The sequence below is a fragment of the Oncorhynchus masou genome, chromosome 29, assembly GCF_036934945.1.
Source record: "Oncorhynchus masou masou isolate Uvic2021 chromosome 29, UVic_Omas_1.1, whole genome shotgun sequence".
Lineage (NCBI taxonomy): Eukaryota > Metazoa > Chordata > Actinopteri > Salmoniformes > Salmonidae > Oncorhynchus > Oncorhynchus masou.
Window position 1 is genome coordinate 39,422,492 of NC_088240.1, and position 20,382 is coordinate 39,442,873.

The 20,382-nt window shown below is 45.1% G+C and overlaps 1 protein-coding gene across 1 annotated transcript in view; it reads left to right on the forward strand.

Annotated features, from left to right (window-relative positions):
* Window positions 1–20,382, forward strand: part of LOC135521186 (potassium voltage-gated channel subfamily H member 7-like) — a 61,824-nt gene that overhangs the window by 3,913 nt on the left and 37,529 nt on the right. The gene's annotated exons all lie outside the window — the stretch shown is intronic.

The window sequence follows — 20,382 nt, forward strand, 5'->3', positions numbered from 1 at the left end:
TGTGCCTCGAGACATGACTCTCAATGCTCCTCTGAGGAGTCTAGAGTGAGCCGCGGAGCTCATGAATAAACATGTTGAGGATGGCACTGCTGTGAATAGGAGTGAGCAGCTTACAGCGTAAATGCATTATTGCGCTATGGAAGGACACAATCCACAGGCTCCTGTAGATGGGAACGCATATTGCAAGCGTCATGACATCCTTGAGAGCAATGGCCCTATCGACACAAGTTCACTTCCTATGAATGAAAGCTGATGGACTGTAAAGTGGCTGTGTTTGGTGTCTCCTAGTTTGACCCCATTCTGAGCTATCAGAACCCCTGCAAACCAATGATATTTTTTTGAGTGGGTCATTTTGTAAAAGCTTATCCCATTTCATCTCGTGTAAATTACATTAGACACAAGAAGGGGCGAGACAGTGTTGACAGCATACAAAAAATAGTTGAGCATAAGGATGAATAGGCGGTAGGTCCCGGCAGAGGAAATAGAGGATGTGTGTGTCTAATCAATATTAAATCATATGACTCACAACTCGGTGGTGTTAGACCTCAGGTGCTCTCTCCCTTGCTCTTACTCACCCTTACTGTGTAACGGGAAGCACTATCAAATGAATCATAGGCATGCAGAATTGTTAACATAAAACCGTGGATGGGAATAGTCAAGCATCTCTTTTGGTTGTCCTACTATCATTGTCCCACTCTGGCGGATCTTGAAATGCACCGTCAAGTGGTTAAGAAAGCCCAGTGACATCGTCATCAGCCACACATCTCCAGCTCTTTGACCTGAAGAAAGCAGAAAAGTTCAGTTGCTTATGTTTGTGCTTAGAAATTAAGGCAGAAGGACAATGAAGACCACAGTGAGGTACACGGCCAAAAGCTTCACCACAGGGCAATTGGATCTATTATCTAGGTGTTGAATAGTAAATGATTGTGAAAGGAGATACATCCACAATCACAATGTCTTCGCTCTCATTGAAGATTCCTAATCAATAAGGTAAATGTCTTCCTTTGCGGGGGCTTTGCAAAAAACGATCCTATTCCGAGGGGTGTAATAATACTTAGTAACTGAATGAGTGTGAACAAAGGGAAGCTGACACTGAGCAGTGTGGTGGAGTTAAATGGATAATGGGAACAGTCCCAGCTTAGCTAGCCGTGCTGCTGAGGTACGTGTGTGGGTGCCTGATTTCAAAGGAGACTCCTTCAACTCCTTGAGGAGCTGAAGGGACGTCTCCCTCCCCAGGGGCGGACTGGGACAAGAATTCGCCACCGGCATTTTATCCACATCTATAATGCTCAATGAGTGAATAGGTGTGGAGTCAGGCGCAGAGAGCAAAGGATGCGGAAAAACTCACGCTTTAATGTCCAAAATAATCACAGGAACAAAATAGTATACCAAACCTGGTATAACTACAAAACAAAAATGTACCCTAACGTGAAATATAAGGACAGCGAGAAAACCCGATGAAGACACTAACCACTCTAACACATACAGAATGAACAAGCCCGCACAAACAGAAGCGGGCTAAACAAACTTAAATAACCCCACCCTAACAACCAAACAAGGAACAGGTGAAACCAATTAGACAAGACCAAACGAACACAGAACAAAGGATCGGTGGCAGCTAGTAGACCGGCGACGACGACCGCCGAGCGCCACCTGAAGGGGAGCCACCGTCGGTAATATTCGTGACAGTACCCCCCCCGACACGCAGCTCCTGCAGCGCGCCGACGCCGGCCTCGGGGACGACCTGGGGGCCGAGGCGCAGGGCGATCCGGATGGAGGCGATGGGACTCTCTCAACATAGATGGATCCAGAATATCCCCCACCGGGACCCAGCACCTCTCCTCCGGACCGTACCCCTCCCAGTCAACAAGGTACTGCAGGCCCCTCACCCGGCGTCTTGAGTCCAGAATAGCTCGTATCGTGTACGCCGGGGACCCCTCGATGTCCAGAGGGGGCGGAGGGACCTCCAGAACCTCACCTCCCTGCATGGGACCAGCTACCACCGGCCTGAGGAGAGACACATGAAACGTGGGGTTAATGCGATAATACGAAGGAAGTAATAATCGATAACAAACCTTGTTTATTCTCCTCAGGACTTTAAATGGCCCTATACACTGCGGACCCAGCTTCCGGCAGGGCAAGCGGAGGGGCAGGTTTCGGGTCGAGAGCCAGACTCTGTCCCCCGGTGCAAACACGGGGGCCTCACTGCGGTGACGGTCAGCGATCTTCTTCTGCAGTCCACTCGCCTGGCGTAATGACTCCTGGGAGGCCCCCAGGTCTCCTTAGAGCGCTGCACCCACTCCTCCACCGCAGGAGCCTCAGTCTGGCTCTGATACCATGGTGCCAGGACCGGCTGGTACCCCAACACACACTCAAATGGTGACATGTTGGTAGAGGAGTGGCTTAGTGAGTTCTGGGCCATTTCTGCCCAGGGGATGTATCTCGCACACTTCCCTGGCCGGTCCCGGCAATACGACCACAGAAACCTACCCACCTCCTGGTTCACTCTCTCCACTTGCCCATTACTCTCCGGGTGATACCCTGAGGTCAGGCTGACCGAGACCCCCAGACGTTCCATAAATGCCTTCCACACACGGGAGGTAAACTGGGGACCCCGATCAGAAACAATATCCTCGGCACCCCGTAGTGCCGGAAGACATGGGTGAAAAGAGCCTCCGCAGTCTGCAGGGCCGTAGGGAGACCGGGCAACGGGATAAGACGGCAGGACTTAGAGAACCGATCCACAACAACCAGGATCGTAGTGTTCCCCTGAGAGGGGGGAAGGTCGGTAAGAAAATCCACCGATAGATGGGTCCACGGCCGTTGTGGAACGGGGAGGAGTTGTAACTTCCCTCATGGCAGGTGCCTAGGAGCCTTACTCTGGGCGCACACCGAACAGGAAGAGAGATAGAATCGCACATCCCTCAACAAGGTGGGCCACCAGTACTTCCCCCTAAGACCTCGCGCTGTCCTCGAAATACCCGGGTGACCCGACGAGGGTAGACTATGAGCCCATCGAATCAATTGATCACGAACAGCGAGCGGCACGTACTTACGACACTCCGGACACTGTGGAGGAGCAGGTTCCTCCCTTAGGGCCCGCTCGATGTCCGCGTCCACCTCCCATACTACTGGTGCCACCAGCTTAGCCGCCGGAATGATGGGAGTAGGATCGATGGACCGGTCCTCAGTGTCATAGAGGCGGGACAGCGCGTCAGCCTTAGTGTTGAGGGAACCTGGTCGATACGAGATTGTAAAATGAAATCTGGTGAAATACATGGCCCACCTTGCCTGACGAGGATTCAGTCTCCTAGCTGATCGGATATACTCCAGGTTACGGGGGTCAGTCCAGATGAGGAAAGGGTGCTTAGCCCCCTCAAGCCAGTGTCTCCATACCTTCAGAGCCTTAACCATAGCCAACAACTCCCTGTCCCCCATATCATAATTCCACTCCGCTGGCCCGAGCTTCTTCGGGTAAAAAAGCATAGGGGCGGAGCTTCGGTGGCGTACCCGAGCGCTGTGAGAGCACTGCTCCAACCCCAGCCTCGGATGCGTCCACCTCTACTATGAACGCCAAAGAAGGGTCCGGATGCGCCAACACCGAACCTGGTATAACTACAAAACAAAAATGTACCCTAACGTGAAATATAAGGACAGCGAGAAAACCCGATGAAAACACTAACCACTCTAACACATACAGAATGAACAAGCCCGCACAAACAGAAGCGGGCTAAATGAACTTAAATAACCCCACCCTAACATCCAAACAAGGAACAGGTGACACCAATTCGACAAAACCAAACGAACACAGAACAAAGGATCGGTGGCAGCTAGTAGACCGGCCGACGACGACCGCCAAGCGCCACCTGAACCAGAAGGGGAGCCACCGTCGGTAATATTCGTGACAACATCAGCCCACATCCTGACCCTACACACCCTACTTAGACACTGCTGTCATTGTGCTTCTTTTGGTTTCTGTCTGTCTGTCTGCTTACGCCTTATACGTTATAAAAGCCAAGCTAACAACTTAGCCTATCTTGCAAATGAGTTCTTGGCATATGTGTTCCCCTGAATCAACACCTAACCTAAGTGTTAATTACTATTTCAGGGCTCCAGATTAACATTTCCCCTTGGTACCCTTGCTGCCACTAATCTTTACAGTTGGTGGCACCAGCCCATGATTTGGTCAGACTCCACATCCTCCACAACCACATTCGGATGCTGCAGGAGACCAGGATGGCTGCGGTCAAAAGGAGGCACATGCATTTTTTATTGATCATTGCCTCTTTGGTTTCTCCCAGTATGTCTCAAAATGCATTGAGTGTTTTCCCCTCGTCAGAGTCAGGCGTTTAGCAGATGGAAGCCAGTCTATCAGAGTAATGATTAAAACATGAAATGAAAACAGATCAGGTTTTAATTTGAGATCAGGTAACAGTAGTGCAGCTTCCTCCAGTCTGTTGTATTAGCATCTCCAGGCAACTACATAAAGACTTCTCTGTGAGAACAAACTAGAAATGGAGATCGAAAATAGAATGTTAAAAAAAACATAGAATTCATTTTGTGGTAGATTTGTTCAATAAATCAACCTTGGTTTATTCTCCAAAGATATAAATCCTGTTCTAGACCGGCTTGATGTAATTATCATCTGAGAAATAGCTGATCAACACTGAATTGGTGGCAGATGGAGTATTGGACAGCATATCAAGGACAAAATCCTTGCCTAGTCACCCTACATATCCACATATGAATTCCTATCTCTATCTCAAGGGGACATTGTTGAATCCAATCCAATGGTCACAAAATCATCTGTTTTAGCTTCCAGTGAGCTTTTGCCAGCTGATTAGCCATTCCAGTCCACTGGATTACAAATATCATCTATCTAGCTTCCACAGTATTGGAAGACACTGATGAAAGATTAAAGTAAGCTACGATGACTAGCTTGGAGCAGTCTCACTGAGGCGAGATATGGCCACATAGCCAAGAGACTCCAAACAAAAGGTTAGCACGCCTTCCCTCCCCTCCCCTTACATATTCCCCTCTTAATTGGCTATGCGTCAGTGCAGTTGTGAATGGCCTCAGCAACACAGCCATGTAACAACCATGTCACAGTGTATTAGCAAGATAACCATGGAGAGTGTCACGTATAGCTTACACCATCTAGAACGGTTGTTTCTATGTCTTAATGTTGTGATTCATAACATTTTTGTTTTTGAAGATCAGTGTTAAAAATATGTAATATGAGAATGCTTCTCCCTCATTGGACAAGCTACCATGCCAATTTCACCAGAGTCTGCTGAAACAAAATGACAAAACGTGTACGCCTACATCAATTTTGTTTTCATTATAATGTAGCATAAACACCCTATCTAGTGGGAGCACTAAAGATAATTTATTTAAGAGATGGACATGAAGTTCTACATATAACACTGTCCTAATTTCACTCTTCTGGACGCTTACAGACTTTTCTTGCAGATAAAAATGCTTATTTACAGAGATGTACTTCAAGGCTTTTGTTGACCACTTCCATGAGCAACAGCACTTAAGAAGAGCTCCTCCTTAAATATCAATTGTTTGTCAAATGATTTTATTATACGTGAACAGTTTAGTTTTTTATTGTTGATTGCTGTGTTCTGCACATCAAGAGGAATTGGAAGATGCTTTTCTTTTGTGGAAATAGTTTTGAGAGATTGATCGGCTTGGTTCTTGCAAGGGTCATCTGCTGAATCGTCAGGCAACGCAAGGAATGAATGGTAACGGGGTGGACTATAAACCCAACAAGGACAACAAGAAGAGTTAGGACATAGACAAACAAACACAAAACCAACACAGGGCGAAAGAGTAAGGATTTCTGAGGGAATTCTGGAGGACATTTCAGGCCTTGATAAGAAAACAAGCATTCAGACGATCAAACAAACAAGCAAAAGAACACTTGAAAATGAGGTGGGAAGATCCTAAACATGGAGAGGGTATCTTCATTTATGTGTAACGTGTTGTTTCATTGAAAAACACATTTAACATCTTTATTTGTATTATTCATACAAGTGCATTGTTTAAACAGTGCATTTATCTCTATAGGTGCGTTATTTCAATAAGTGCTTTCATCAAGAGGCACAAGCACATCGTTCTAGACCTTAGTGCATTGTTTAAAGAGGTCAAAAGGGGGATGAAGATTGACTCATTCTCTAAGCATTGTTTCAGAGGCCTTGCCATCACGTGTCCTGAAAATGGGTTGTTGACATTCTAATCAATAATGAGGAGAGACAAGGTCAATCACCAATCAGGATAATACTTTTGTTCAAAATGTATTAATATGGAAGGGATAGAGTAATAACGATGACCGGTTGAACCAACATGGAGACTGTTGGGTTGAGAGCCCCGACACAAAGGATACAAAGTTATTTTAGAGAAAAGATACACCCCCTTAGTCCACATGACAAACAACAGATGTGTGGAATTGGTCACAAGATTAGGAATTAAGAAATTAATAATTCACAGCAGACACCGTATCTGCTGTAAAGACTGTTCTCATTGTGTGGAAACCACAGTCTGGACCCCAAAACAAGGTTTCCCTCATCATTATCCATACTCGAGTCACCTCCACCCTGGTACCTCCCAGTACACAAACACCCACTCATTCTCTGGAATGCGGGCTCTGAGAGACAAGACCATTATCAATCAGTTGCTAGAGTTAAATCTCAGAAGCTCCTCTCAGTTCACACAGACACAATAGAGTTCTAAGAACCCGATTCTGTTGCATAAAACAACCATTTGATGTAATAACAGTATTATAAATTAATCTTGTAATTTCTACACGAAAATGTTACAAGTGAGTCATGAAAGAAAAAAATGAAAAAAAAATGTTTTTCTAAGAGAATCCCCAGAGACTCAAAGGAACTCAGAGGGAAGAAAATAGAAGGAGACCTTCTGTTCACCAGTACACAGATGATCCTAATGCTTGGCACACAGCTCTCCAAAATACCAATAATGAACTTAAAATGTCAGAAAACAGAACAATAAACAACTCTACATTGATTCCACCTCCAAATATAACATTAATATTTATTATAACGGCACTGTGATGTTCAAGGTTCAGAGGCCAGTCTGGATCAATTTGTCCCCAACTTCGACCAAACAAAACCTCTTGTTGCTGAACTTAAAACCTCTTCACTGCCACTACCTACAACATGCTCCACTCCATCTGTGCCCCAGTATGTAATCCCTAGGGTCCCTCTCTCTCCCTCGCCTGCAGCAGACTCAGCCCCGAGTATGCCTCTCACACGTGACACCTGCAGTACCACAGCATCTATTAGAGGAGATCAGCCTGGTGCGTCAGCATAGGGAGGAGATCCGGGAACTGCAGTGTGCAGTGAAGAATGTTGAGGAGGACAACCAGACTCTCAGGATGGAAGTGGGCAGACTTAGAGAGGAACTGTCCGGTACAGTCAACACCAGCTACATGCAGGACCTGCAGAAGGAGCTACATGAGCTAAGGCAGGAATTTCCCAGCCACCACCATCCACTCTACAAAGGCCCACAAAAACCTAGAACCAAGCCAAAAGCTGAATTGGAATCCACCAACCAACCCCACCAACCAATGCACCAACCCAGCTGACCTCCTCCATCCCCATCTCATGGCCTGTAATTACTCCCATCACTCCTGCCGTCCTCCACAGACCTGATGAGAAACCAGACATTATATTAATGATGGACTCCAATGGAGTTAAGTAGAGAGAGAGCTTTGGAGCTCTTGACTGTGGCCCAGCTTGGCTCCTCCAGCCATATCATCATTCACACAGGGACCAATGACATGCGTGCCCAACAAGAGAGGGTGACAACACCCAGGGCACTGATAGAGAGGACCATCTTCCCCCATGCGGAGATTGTAATATATCCCCACTCCAGATGAGAGATTTCCATCCTGCCATCCTCCAGAAGGTAAAATCTAGCCTCTGTCAGGAATGTGTGCTATGGCCCAACGTACACCTGGTCCACCATCCCACCCTCAGCCTAGACTGTCTTTATGACAATACACACCTGTTCCCATCTTTCGCAAGGACGTTAAAGGATTCTGATCTGGGTGGCCAGTCCACCTCACCCACAGAAGCCACAGACCAGCCACCAACTCCCTGAGACAAATCAGACACTCCTTTAGACCTGGATCCGGTGTTGCTATACAGAATGGAGAACAGCCAGCAACACTGTCCCCCACACCACCATCAACCTCTTCTCCCCCAGGAGACGCAGTCAAAGAGGCCATATGCAGAGTTAGGAGCATTGCCAGCCACACTGCCCTCCACACTGCCCTCCACACCACCCTCTTCAATTCCCCCTACAACCTCCCTCCCATGCTACTAGACCAGGCTTGCCTCGGCACAGCTCTACCAGACCAGGCCCGCCTCAACACAGCTCTACCAGACACAGCCCATCACAGCAGAGCTCTACCAGACCAGGCTTGCCTCATCATGGCTTTACCACACCCGGCCCACCTCAGTACAGCTCAACCAGTCCCGGCCTGCATCAGCACAAATCTACCAGACCAGGCTGCCTCAGCACAGCTCAACCAGACCAGGCCCGCCTCAGCACAGCTCAACCAGAACAGGCCCGCCTCAGCACAGCTCAACCAGAACAGGCCCGCCTCAGCACAGCTCAACCAGAACAGGCCCGCCTCAGCACAGCTCAACCAGACCAGGCCCGCCTCAGCACAGCTCAACCAGAACAGGCCCGCCTCAGCACAGCTCAACCAGAACAGGCCCGCCTCAGCACAGCTCAACCAGAACAGGCCCGCCTCAGCACAGCTCAACCAGACCAGGCCTGCCTCAGCACAGCTCAACCAGAACAGGCCCGCCTCAGCACAGCTCAACCAGAACAGGCCCGCCTCAGCACAGCTCAACAAACAGGCCCTCCTCAGCACAGCTTCACCACACCCGGCCCACCTCAGCACAGCTCAACAGAACAGGCCAGCCTCAGCACAGCTCAACCAGAACAGGCCCGCCTCAGCACAGCTCAACCAGACCAGGCCCGCCTCAGCACAGCTCAACCAGAACAGGCCCGCCTCAGCACAGCTCAACCAGAACAGGCCCGCCTCAGCACAGCTCAACCAGAACAGGCCCGCCTCAGCACAGCTCAACCAGACCAGGCCTGCCTCAGCACAGCTCAACCAGAACAGGCCCGCCTCAGCACAGCTCAACAGAACAGGCCAGCCTCAGCACAGCTCAACCAGACCCAGCCCATGTATCATTTACATCGTCAGCCTACATATACTGAGAGTTTGCCATACTGCGTTCCACCCCCTTCAATTCCCCCCACAACCTCCCTCCCAGGCTAGTTTTGGTTACTCTCCCTACTCCCATTCTCAGTACAAGCCTGGAACACTCCTATCCCCAATGGCAGCCCCAACCCTGCAACAGGAGCCACACCAAGGTTTCCTGTCCACACCCAGAACAGGGTATTGGCAGCCCCACCGGTCCCCTGCAGCAGCTCCACTCCTTTGGATGGAGCTTCATCCGGGTGGACTGCTCTGCTCTCCCAGTTCCCGCCCCAGCCCCTGCATCCAGCGACTTGAGGGATGTCTGTCAAATGCTCAGTCTGCTCTGCTCTCACGTGGGTGACCAGGGACCTTGGCAAAGTCTCAGCTTACTGAACAAGTAGCTGCAGATGACCCTATGTCTGTTAGCTCTTATGGGAATGAGCTAATTAACCCCCCTGACTTTAAATATTGTAGGAGGCTTGGCCTAATGCACCTAAATGTGTGAAGTATGATCAAAAGAATGGACACAATTGACATTTGGGTACAGGACTCGTGTCCTGACATCATGGCTCTCTCAGAAACATTGTTAAATGGTTATATCTCTGATAAAGACAATGAAGTAAATTATTATAATGTATTTAGATGTGACAGGTTACAAAAATAGGAAGGAGGGGCCATATACAGTACCAGTCATAGGTTAGGACATACCTACTCATTCAAGGGATTTTCTTTATTTTTACTATTTTATACATAGTAGAATAATAGTGAAGACATCAAAAATATGAAATAACACATGGAATCATGTAACCGGAAGGTTGCAAGTTCAAATCCCCGACCTGACAAGGTACAAATCTGTCGTTCTGCCCCTGAACAGGCAGTTAACCCACTGTTCCTAGGCCGTCATTGAAAATAAGAATTTGTTCTTAACTGACTTGCCTAGTTAAATAAAGGTAAAACATTATTTTTTAAATGTAGTAACCAAAAAAGTGTGAAACAAATCAAAATATATTTTCTATTCTTCACAGTAGCCACTTGTTTGCCGTGATGACAGATTTGTATATGCTTGGCATTCTCTCAATCAGCTTCACCTGGAATTCTTTTCCAACAGTCTTGAAGGAGTTCCCACATATGCTGAGCACTTTTTTAACTGCTTTTCCTTCACTCTGCGGTCCAACTCATCCAAAACCATCTCAATTGGGTTGAGGTCGGGTGATTGTGGAGGCCAGGTCATCTGTATTCTTGACTGTTTACATACAAAATATTGACTTGTCTGTAAAGAATTGCAACATGCACTTGTATGCCGATGATGCTGTTGTATATGCTATTGCCCCCACAGTTGACAAGGCTCTATCTCAACTAGTCTGCCTTCATTGTATTGCAGAAAAACTTTATTTACCTGAAATGAGTATTGAACGCAGGTAAAACTAAGCATATGTTGTTCTCTAGAGCACATAAAAATAATTCTGATGATTTAATCTTATGTACTTTGGATGGTGTCCATATTGATCGTGTCCCTACTTCGAAGTATCAGGGCATCTGAATAGATGAAAACTGTTGTTTTTTTAAAGTATATTGATGAGTTAGTAGAGAAGCTGAGAATAATAATGGGCTTCTTCTGTCAAAGTAGATCCTGCCTCTCTAAATAGTAGAAAGCAGATTATTCAGTCGACGTTCCTATCAGTCCTAGACTATGGCAACATCATCTATATGAACGTAGCTGCCACTTCATTAAATCCGTTAAATGCAGTTTATCATAGTGCACCCCGCTTTGTTACGGGCGACAATTTTAGTACTCATCACTGCATTCTCTATCAGAAAGATGGTTGGCCCTCTTGGATGTCACATAGGTTGATACATTGTTATTTTTTCATTTATAAAGAAAGCTATTTTACAAAAGTCAGACTGTACCTAACATCATTACTAAACTTTAGACATTTGTGTTACCACACCCGGTCTCAGGGATGGCTAACTCAGGAAATTCCTTTGTTCTCTAGGTCTCTATCTTTTAGTTTTTTTGCACCTTATTTGTGGAACAATCTTCAAAATGTTCTTAAATGTAATGTCTTGGTGCCTCTATGCCAATTTACAAAGCTGATTGAAGATCTTTTTTTCTGAAGAATGTGTTTATCAAAATGTTTATGACCGTGACTTTCTGCTTGCATTTTGTATTTTCTGTCACTTACGAAATTCAGGGCTCATCTGTAAAAGAGACCTTGGTCTCAGTATGACTCCCTGATAAAATAAAGGTAAAATTAATTAATTAAATAAAAGACGAAGAGCACCACCACACAGCGGTAGACCTTTGGCAATAATGGCTCAATTAGCATATATGTTTTGAATTATTGATGGTGGAAATATAATCTAGTTAAAATGCCTATTTAATCTGTTCCATCTGACTGCGCAATCCACTGTCTCATCAGCCAAGCCAGGCACTTTATAAACTTGATCTCCACTATAAAAAGCATCGAGACATTATCTCACATTTCTTTTTGACTAACATTTCGTTTTCAATAGCAGAGATAAAATGGTTGTGTAATTCAGATAGTTCTAGCCTCTATCAATTTTGACTTCACTTATTATTGTCAACAAGATGAATATTAAGAAAATGAAGACGTGATATCCCTTCTCAACTTGTGCCTTTGCTGACTATTGGGGAAATTTGAAATTATAAGACTGTCAAATCTTTCAATTACAAAGTACATCCTCTTAATTACACAATTGCTTTGCCCGCTGACCTCATGCATTCATAGTCAGCTTGATAAAAGCTTTTTCCATGATGGATGCATTATCCTGAAAGGCAACGGGATCACTAAGATTTGCATTCCTCTGTGGCCTGGTATCTGACCAAGGTAAAGAGCTAGAAATCTCAATTTGACTATCTGTGAGTGTGGGGTCTGAAGACAAGGATCATGTTGGGGTGCTGAGAGAGCACCTTAGGCGGTGAGGGCGATCCTAGATCTCGTAGAATGACACTTGAAGGGAAACTTGAACCCACCTGTCACACCCTGACCATAGTTTGCTTTGTATGTTTCTATGTTTTGGTTGGTCAGGGTGTGATCTGAGTGGGCATTCTATGTTGGATGTCTTGTTTGTCTATTTCTATGTCTGGCCTGATATGGTTCTCAATCAGAGGCAGGTGTTAGTCATTGTCTCTGATTGAGAACCATATTTAGGTAGCCTGGGTTTCACTGTGTGTTTGTGGGTGATTGTTCCTGTCTCTGTGTCTGCACCAGATAGGACTGTTTAGGTGTTCGTTCGTTCGTTCGTTCGTTCGTTCGTTCGTTCATTGTTTTGTTAGTTATTTCATGTCTAGTTCCTTTTATTAGAGAACATGAATAACCACCACGCTGCATTTTGGTCAGTTTCTCCTTCACCAGATGAAAACCCTTACACCACCGACTGGAATTGATAATGATAGACATCCAATCACTGGTAGAGAAACTAATTTACACTATCAACACGTTGTATTATCCTGGACCTGCCAGTTTCAATGACCCAACCTACCTGTGAATGATCTACAACTCAGAGAGGGGAGCTGGTAACTCGGTCATATTCAGTAGTGCACATAATAGCAAAACGTTTCGCACTGAAAAATGAAAACCACGGTTTCTTATTAGACAAGTTCACTTAGTCCCTCCTTGTTTTGTTTTTTTAATTAAATTGTTTTATTTCACCTTTAGGTAGGCCAGTTGAGAACAAGTTCTCATTTACAACTGTGACCTGGCCTAGATAGAGCAAAGCAGTGCGACACAAACAACACAGAGTTACACATGGGATAAACAAACATACAGCCAATAACACAATAGAAAAGTATATATACAGTGTGTGCAAATGTAGTAAGATTAGGGAGGTAAGGCAATAAATAGGCCATAGTGGCAAAATAATTAAAATTTAGCAATTGAACACTGGAGTGATAGATGTGCAGAAGATGAATGTGCAAGTCGAGATACTGGGGTGCAAAGGAGAAAAAAAAGTAATAACAACATGGGGATGAAGTATTTGGGTGGGCTATTTACAGATGGGTTATGTACAGGTGCAATGATCGGTAAGCTGCTCTGACAGCTGATGCTTAAAGTTAGTGAGGGAGATATAAGACTCCAGCTTAAGTGATTTTTGCAATTCATTCCAGTCATTGGCAGCAGAGAACCAGAAGGAAAGGTGGCCAAAGGAGGAGTCGGCTTTGGGGGTGACCAGTGAAATATACCTACTGGAGTACGTGCTATGGCTGGGTGATGCTATGGTGACCAGTGAACTGAGATAAGGCGGGGCTTTACCTAGCAAAGACTTATAGATGACCTGGAGCCAGTTGTTTTGGCGATGAATATGAAGCGAGGGCCAGCCAACGAGAGCATACAGGTTGCAGTGGTGGGTAGTATATGGGGCTTTGGTGACAAAGTGGAAGGCACTGTGATAGACTACATCCAATTTGCTGAGTAGAGTGTTGGAGGCTATTTTGTAAATGACATCGCCGATGTCAAGGATCGGTAGGATAGTCAGTTTTACGAGGGTGGCAACATGAGTGAAGGAGGCTTTGTTTGCAAAATAGGAAGCTGATTCTGGATTTAGTTTTGGATTGGAGATGCTTACAATTAATGTGAGTCTGGAAGGAGAGTTTTCAGTCTAACCAGACACCAAGATATTTGTAGTTGTCCACATATTCTATGTCAGAACCGTCCAGAGTAGTGATACTGGACAGGCGGGCAGGTGCTGGTAGCGATCGGTTGAAGAGCATGCATTTAGTTTTGTTTGCATTTAAGCGCAGTTGGAGGCCACAGAATGGGTGTTGTATGGCATTGAAGCTCCTCTGGAGGTTTGTTAACACAGTGTCGAAAGATGGGACAGACGTATACAGAATGGTGTCGTCTGTGTCGAGGTGGATTAGAGAATCACCAGCAGCAAGAGCGAAATCATTGATGTATACAGAGAAAAGAGTCTGCCCGAGAATTGAACCCTGTGGCACCCCCATAGAGACTGCCAGAGGTCCGGACAACAGGCCCTTCGATTTGACACACTGTACTCTATCAGAGAAGTAGTTGGTGAACCAGGCGAGGCAGTCATTTGAGAAACCAATGCTGTTGAGTCTGCCAATAAGAATGCAGTGATTGACAGAGTCAAACGCCTTGGCCAGGACGATAAATACGGCTGCACAGTATTGTCTTTTATCAATGGCGGTTATGATATCATTCAGGACTTTAAGCGAGGCTTAGGTGCACCCATGACCGGCTCCGAAACCAGATTGCATAGAGAGAAGGTAAGGTGGGATTCGAAATGGTCAGTGATCTGTTTGTTAACTTGGCTTTCGAAGACTATAGAAAGGCAGGGTAAGATAGATTTAGGTCTGTAACAGTTTGGGTCTGGAGTGTCACCCCCTTTGAAAAGGGAGGAGGGGGCTCTTATTCTCCATGGACTTTACAGTGTTCCAGAACTTATTGGAGTTTGCACTACAGGATTCAAATTTCTGTTTGAAAAAGCTAGCCTTATCTTTCCTAACTGCCTGTTTATATTTCTTCCGAACTTCCCTGAAAAGTTGCATATCGTGGGGGTGAATGAGGTCAATGGAATGAGGTCAATATCGTTCCAGGATACCTGGGCCAGGTCGCTTAGAAAGGCCTGCTTGCTGAAGTGCTTTAGGGAGCATATGACAGTGATGAGTGGTGGTCGTTTGACCACGGACCCATTACGGACACAGGCAATGAGGCAGTGATCGCTGAGATCCTGGTTGAAGACAGCAAAGGTGTATTTAGAGGGCAGTTTGGTCAGGGTGATATCTATGAGGGTGCCCGTGTTTACTGATTGAGGGTTGTTCCTGGTGGGTTCCATGATAATTTGTATGAGATTGAGGGCATATAGCTTAGATTGTTGGACGGCTGTGTTGTTAAGCATATCCCAGTTTAGGTCACCTAACAGTACAAACTCTGAAGATAAATGGGGGGCAGGATTCAGACGCGGCTAGGACATCAGGGTTGGCAGAGTGTGCTAAAGCAGTGAATAAAACAAACTTAGGGAGGAGGCTTCTGATGTTAACATGCATGAAACCAAGGCTTTTGTGGTTACAGAAGTCAACAAATGATAGCGCCTAGGGAATAGGAGTGGAGGTTAACCTAGGTGTTGAGTGACGATGAGAGAGGTTTCGTCGCCGGTAGGACAAGTTAAGCCAGGTGGGGTCTCCGCATGTGTATAGGGTGGGACGAAAGAGGCATGTTGAGCGGGCTCTACAGTGAAGTAAAACAGTAAAAACTAGCCAAGGCAGCAGTAGACAAGGCATATTGACATTAGAGAGAGGCCTAAAGCAATCACAGGTGTTGATCAGGAGAGCTAAGGCAGCAACGGGAAAATGGTGGTGAATGGGCAGAGCGGGTCAGTTAGGTACATGCAGGACCTGAGTTCGAGGCTGGGGCCGACAGGTAAACAAAATTAGGTACCGTGTTATTGAAACAGTCCAGGGGGCATCAACTGTGTAGCCGAGTGATCATAGGGTCAGAAGAGCAGCAACAGGTGAGTCATGGTGCTGTTCGGTAGTTACTACTATGCTAGGCAAGCAGGGGACACAGCGTTCTGAAAAGCTAGCGGGCCGGGGCAAGTAGCTGGTTCTTCGGCGACATCGTAACACAATAGCCTGTTGAGACCACATCGGGCGATCACATTGGCAGTCCAGTCATGATGGATCGGCGGGGCACCGTGTCGACAGTAAAGGGTCCAGGCCAATTGGCAACGGAGGTATTGTAGCCCTAGAATTAGCTGGTACATGGGCCTAGCTCGAGGCTAGCTCAAGGCTAGCTGGTGATTGCTTCAGGACAGAGGCATTAGCTAACAGTAGCCACTCGTTTGCAGCGAGCTAGCTGTAATGATCTGGTGTAATGATATGGTAGAGAGAAGCAGTCCGATATGCTCTGGGTTTCAGTCCATTCTCTTCCATGTGGTGCCTAGTGAATACAACCGTGTACACGCCTAATGACACAATTGTTTAGGAATATGTATAGCACTGAATAACACCTCTCAAACCTTAAGCCAAATGTTCCTGTACTTTTTAGGGAGATTTACCACCAACCCGAGAGGCACACATACATACTACTCTATATCCTAGCCACTATCCACAATAATTCATGTAGTCTGATTTGATCGGTGTACTGGCAGAGGGAATTAACTGGAGAATTCGCTATTCAATCAACACACCAGAGTCTGTCTGCCTTCCTAATGACTATAAAAAGGTGTGAATAATTTCCTGAAAGTAGGAAATGATTGGCCTTATTTACTTTATTTTCCCCCAGTGGAAATAATTATTGTACACCTGACTTTCTGCAGATGACAGGATGAGGAGGGACCCCCATAGCTCACCCTTTTAGCCAGGTATTGTTTTCCCATCTAGTAAATCAATTCCCAAACATATTTCCGCTGAATTTGCCGTTCTGGCCCCCTCTTGGGTCCGCATGGGTCTCCTCTTTCCTGCAACATATTCTGTACTCACACACAGTAGCTAGTTTCTTTGCGCAGATTTAAAATGTGACGCAATGTGCAACATTAATGTATGCCAACTGACAGACACAAGATCCGTGTATACACTGAATAATTTATTGCTGAGAAAGATGAAGATGAATAGGTGTTATTTTCGTCATGTAATTGCGGGTAATCCTAAATGCTGTTAACTAAAAGCGATGAATGTTTAATACCTGCGAATCTTCCCTTTGGCATCTTCCTTTATAATGAGAATCTTAAAGCGCTGACAATGAACAGTATGATATCAGAGGAGGTGAGTGAAACTTATACACCGGATTTTGTTATAACCGGATAGCAGATTAAATATCTGAAGGCTTTACTTATTACCAATTCACCACAATTACAATGATTGTGATATGTGGTTGCCTTACCTACAGTAGCTACCTCAAGCTGAATAGCCTGACCGTCAGATGCTTTGGATAAGTGTCAGCTAAATGTCTTCTTTTTTGAAATAAAATAAAAACATTCAATGAAAACATTCATGTAATTCACAGTTTAGGAAATAAAATGTTGTTTCAGAAGGGTTGTTCCATGGGGGCTGGTGATGCATGGAGGCATCCTATTAAAGCCTGACATATGAAGGCAGTCCAACAAAAGATTGATATATTTTGTCAGACAGACAGCTACTGCTAATGAATGCGACTGGCAGCGTGGTGTGAGATCCAGCGCTCTGAGACCGACTCCTGTGAACGCGCAATGTGTGTTCTTTGTTGCGCGTTCTTTGTGAGCCCGGCTGGTAGACAGCGGGAGACAGAGACATTTGCATATGGAAGGATGGGCATTTTTTTTATTGCTTATTATTGCACATCAGGTGTTCTTCCTAGAAGGGCAGTGGATATGTGGCTTGTTTTATGAGGGCAGCGAGACTTTCGGGAGAAATGGAGTCCCACTGAGGAAAGGATTTATTTATGTCTACTGTGAATGACATTGAATGAATCTGAACCTGCTTCTTACACTTCAGTGGTAATGCTGATAGCATTACAGTATATTTGTAGTGGAGGATATAGGGTTATGGTCCTAGGAGATTAGGGAGGGTAAATTATGAGTTGAACATAATCTAATGAGTGGATAGATTTAGCAGCCAGATAACTCTGCATCATCAGTGACAGTGCATATCTACCTCTACCACTCCAGTATCCCTGCACATTGTAAATATGGTATTGGATCTGACCCTGTATATAGCTTACTTATTTATTTATTTTCTTGTTTGTTTTTGTTCCACTTTATGTTATTTTTAGGACTGAATTGATATGGATTCCTGTATTGTTGGGTTTCAAGCCTGCAAGAAAGGAATTTCAGGTACTTGTGCATGTGAAATACAAACTTGAAACAAGGCTGGATACATTTTTAAACCATGCATATAGACCCCAGGAGACCACCCTCAACGTCCTGGCCTTCCATTCTCTAACAACAATGTGAACTTGTGAACAAAAACATGTTTTGATAAGGAATGCCTCCTATTCCAATTATATAGCCGTACAAATGAGTATAATAGTGTATACTTGTCTATATGGAAGGACCCTTAACATTTCAGTATGTATTTTTGTTTACGATGCCATTCTGATAAGCTTGTTTGGTGTCCTTTGAAGCAAGTAATAACATTTTCCTAACATTGATGCCCTACCAAGGCCCCGGCATGCTCCTCCTCACATTGTACTGACTCTAAATAGATTGGAGGACCCTAAGGAACCAACTCAAAAAGTTCCTGTATCATCATTTTTGTTGGTGGTAATTAGGTAGCAGTGCAGCTTTAGCATATGCGTTATAACTCAACACAGTAGAATTCAGTTGAGTTTTGAGGTAACTGGAAGAGCACAGTCAATCTTTCAAAAACAGCCTATGTGGCATCGATATGAGTCGGAAACGTTTATTCTAGTGATATAAATTTACTATAAAGTGTGCATATGATAATCTTTGTAAAAAAATGAGTATTGTCCAAAATGTTAAGGAATGAACGGTACCGTAACAGTTTTTATTGGGTTGTGTACCGTTCGGCAGAGGGCATGTACAAACGCTTGCCACGTGCGAACACACACACATTACCCCCCACACACACACATTAACCCCCCCGAGACAACTCTCATTTTAGTTTCAGTCATGGCTGCTGCATTTCTTTAAGACCAAGTCGAAGAACGAGGCCACATCATGGAGTTCAGCGCCCCTTTAAAAGGTCTTGATGGTGCTGTCAACCTTTTCCTCCTCTATTATTACAGCATGGCTCGGCTACAGCATGCATGTGAAGCATTCAGACTTGCAAATTATTGTTGTTTTGTTGTAGTGTCTCCAGTAGCGCTGAAATAATTAACAATCTGTTAACACTCTCTCGACTGATTAAGTTCTGGTAAGGATATTCTGGGCGCTGTTAGCGGTTTGCGTGACATTTCAAAGATTCAAACAATCACAGTCATGCACAAAATATTAGTAACTATCACCTAATGTAATACTGATTTAGTGCTGAGACTATTAAACTTGGATTAAATGTTGCATTCAATGTTTTGCATATACTACATTGTATTGTAGCCTAACTGATTCAGTTTCCGTAAAACACACATTTACTGGCTTGTGGTCAGTTGTTATTCTTCTCCATTCTGCCTGGAGAAAGTCAACCCCTGTGTCTGAAATGACATCACAGGAGGTTGGTGGCACCTTAATTGGGGATGATGGGCACATGGTAATGGCTGGAGCAGAACAGGTGGAACTCTATCAACATCAAACATACAGTATGGTTTCCATGTGTTTGATGCCATTATATTCGCTGCATTCTAGCCATTATTACGAGCTGTACTCCCATCAGCAGCCTCCACTGAATTGCACCCTATTCCCTATTCTTTAGTGCTACATTGATATAGCTAAATGCATTGTTGGGTCTGGTGCTTGCAGGAAAGGTATTTCACTGTATTTCTGCACGTGACATTAAAACTTTAAACTATTCCCTATATAGTGCAATGCTTTGACCTGTTGCTCTTGTGAAGGAGGGATTATTATAGGGCTCTGGTCAAAAGTAGCACACTATTTAGGTTATTAGGTGCAATTCAGTACCCAGATGAGCTCTCGGTAATGGATTCTTTGTCACGACTTCCGCCGAAGTCGGTCCCTCTCCTTGTTCGGGCGGTGTTCGGCGGTCGACGTCACCGGCCTTCTAGCCACAGCCGATCCACTTTTCATTTGCCATTTGTTTTGTCTTAGTCTTACACACCTGGATTCACTCACCCAATTACCTGTTTTTATTTAACCCTCTGTTCTTTGTACACCGGTCCGTTATTTGTGGGCTCGTATATTTGCCTTGTATTTTTGTATTTTGAGTAAAGTACGTTGATTACTCATTTCTGCTGTCCTGTGCCTGATTCTCTACACCAGCCACACACAGGACCCGATTACATTCTTCCTTCACTTAAGGAGGCAGCTCAGCAGCACTAGGTCTGGTATGACTCTGTTCTAAGCGTAGTTCTTTCAGTCTTATGTTTGCGTCCCAAATTACACCCTATTCCCTAGTGCACTGCTTTTTATCAGAACCCTATGAGCCCTGGCCAAAAGCAGTACACTGTAAGGGGAATAAGGTTCCATTTGGGCACATTCTATGTGTACACTGTAAAGCCCTGGCCTGACTTGTGTGCTGTAGCCTGCTGCTCCCACGTGCCTCA